This window comes from Lepisosteus platostomus, chromosome 15, assembly GCF_059453375.1.
Source record: "Lepisosteus platostomus isolate fLepPlt1 chromosome 15, fLepPlt1.hap1, whole genome shotgun sequence".
NCBI lineage: Eukaryota > Metazoa > Chordata > Actinopteri > Semionotiformes > Lepisosteidae > Lepisosteus > Lepisosteus platostomus.
This window is the reverse complement of record NC_142625.1, coordinates 2,755,887-2,758,454: the sequence shown is the minus strand read 5'-3', so window position 1 is coordinate 2,758,454 and position 2,568 is coordinate 2,755,887. Positions and strand designations below refer to the sequence as shown.

General features: G+C 49.8%; 1 pseudogene; it reads right to left on the bottom strand.

The window, feature by feature from the left end:
• Positions 1–1,616: 1,616 nt before the first annotated feature.
• Positions 1,617–1,819, bottom strand: LOC148647663 (U2 spliceosomal RNA; annotated as a pseudogene).
• Between the last annotated feature and the right edge of the window lie 749 nt (positions 1,820–2,568).

Here is a 2,568-nt window from a genome sequence, read left to right as displayed (position 1 = left end):
AATGAGAAATTAACACGTGCAGCGGCGTTTGTAATTATCACCCTGCTGCTGGAACTGATTAGACCTCTTAGGAGCTGGTCTGGGCCGGTTAGTGGTCGTGACAATTTGTCAAAAATAAAGGCTCTATCCCTGTAAAGAAATCTCTCCTTAATCTTTTCTGTGCCAGAGCATAAACATTTATTAGTCTTCGATTCTCGCTCCCCACCTGTCCATCCACTATTAGTATTCTTCTGGGTGTCACAACAAAGGAGTTTTCTAGTTTAAAACATTCATTTCTAATAAGAATGCCTACTCCTGCAGAATGTATTCCTCCTATACTCCACTCTGAGATGCCCTCCCCCCATTCTTTGGTAAAATGCCTGCTGTCTTCCTCACCATAAACATGAACTTCCTGTAGGAAGAAAGTCAGCTTTCAAATCTTTAAGGAAATCAAAGACTGCAATCCTCTTACTATATCTTTTTAGCCCTCTTACGTTTATGGTACACACCGAAAGGTTATCCATTAGCACTAAGAAGGCTATCTAAGTCACTGTTCCCTTCTATTTCTGAAAAAGTCTCTGGAATTGGACACTCCACAGAGCTAACCGGACTCATGTTCATGAAAGATGGAATACACAGGATGGCAGGAGAGTGCGTCTCTTGTTTCTTCGACTACTTGTCTAGAAGGTTCTTCCAGGCCCTCCTTCCTCCCCCTCTTTTTCCCCTTCCTTTATCTGGGTTACTGTCAGAATCCCATGTTCTATAGATCTCTGGAGAGTTGTTCCCAACTCAAACAGCATGGCTAACCCTTCTCAAAAGTCCCTCTGGAGATTCAAACCTTCACGGTTCCGACTCCTAGCCGCCATTCCCGATGTCCCCTTCCGGTCAGCAGTGCAGTCATCATGGAAAGCTCCGCTTTCACCTCCCAGCCTTCAGCTGGAGCGATTCTGGCTTGATGGAAAAGGTCTTCCTGGTGTTCCGCCGCTCCTGCTGCCCCCTGACGTCTAGTCTTCTCTCCACACGTCCTCCTGTCCCATTTGGACCTTTTTCGTAAATCGTACAGCTGCGGTTAGGCCACATACTGCATGAAATTGGCCAAAAAGGCCGAGAAGTGATGCCCCAAAACGTGGACCGATGCGTGGGTGTTCCGCTGGCGCACAGCGGCGCAGGCTGATTCCTCTGGAGCCCAATACACACGTAGCTGCCGACCGCCCGGACAACGACCAAAGCCGCGGGGGAGTCTCCAGCCACCTTAGCTTAGGCCCCTCCCACCAGCAGCAGCTGTGCCAAGCAAGCTGCAGGCGAAAGCGGATAGTCAGCACCTGCGGGCAAAGGCAAGAGGCAGCTCTCTCTGCGGAGGGGGACATGCACAGCACCACACCACACCACACCTGCCTTCCTAAAAAAAAGATTATACATCTAAGTTTTTTGGGGGAAAACGCATGGGAGCTGAAAAGGGGGCCTGCCTGCTTGCCGAGAAAGTCAAGACGCGAGAAAGTACACAGAGGGAGGATGAGAACGGAGACAGAGACAGGGAAAGACACAGAGGGATGAGAGATGAGACTCGAGAAGAAGGAGCTCCAGTCCACCTTGCTTACTTGCTGGCCGGCTACTTCTGTCTTTTCGCCGCTGAGAGAAGGTAGTGCACCATTCCCGGAGGTGCTGCAATACTGGGCCGATGCGTGGAGAGGACGGAGCAAACTCCTGATCCAGCTCCCTGTTCCAAAAATGGTTTAATATGTAGTCCCCCTATGGGGGACGTATCAAGATATTAAACTGATAAGAACATTTTTTTACAAAATATACTTTATTTCCATACTACATCTTAAAAAAAAGGAAACATTCTCACAAATAATAAACATAGCATGCACTAAAAAAATTTTCGAACAGCGGTGATTGTCCGTTATCAATCTATGCAAGTGGATGACGGGGATGGATTTGTGCAATTAAAGAGTCCTTCCAAGCCCTACCACTTGCTTGTGTCTGTTAGTCCCTGTACAGGGCCCAAAGTCCTTTCCAGGACTTCATCCTCCTTCTGAGGTTCACCAGGATCCTCTCCTCCAGCTCCCTCGCTCCCCGCTCTGTTGTGCCAGATGAGAGTGTTCCTTGCATCCCACAGGCCTCTTTTTGTAAGGGACAGTAGGAGCCAGAATAGGAACTGCGTCCCCTTGTCCAATCCAGTTGGTGCCAGCCCCAGCAGAATGTACTGGTAACATAGCACCGCTCCCACTCCCAGGAGTTGCATAATGTTGTCCATTCTGCCCCACACCGCTTTGGCAAAGGGCGGCTCCAGAACCTATGCTCTTGAGTCTCCTCGACGAAACACGTGTCCTGGGGGCAATGCGGATTCCTGGTGAGCGAGTGTCTGTAGAGGACCTTTCTGGTTGCAAGTCTCTTGTGTACGGCCATCCAGTTGAGGTCCTTCAGTTGGTTGTCCAGTTCTTTCGGCTGAATCCTTTTCCAGACTTGTCTGGGAACCTGCAGCCTTTCGTCAGCAACCAGGTGCCCCCTCACCTCTTTGTACAGGGCTCTGTGGTTGGTGCAGAGCTCTGGCTGTCTCGTGGCCTCGTACGTCCTGCTCCACTTGAC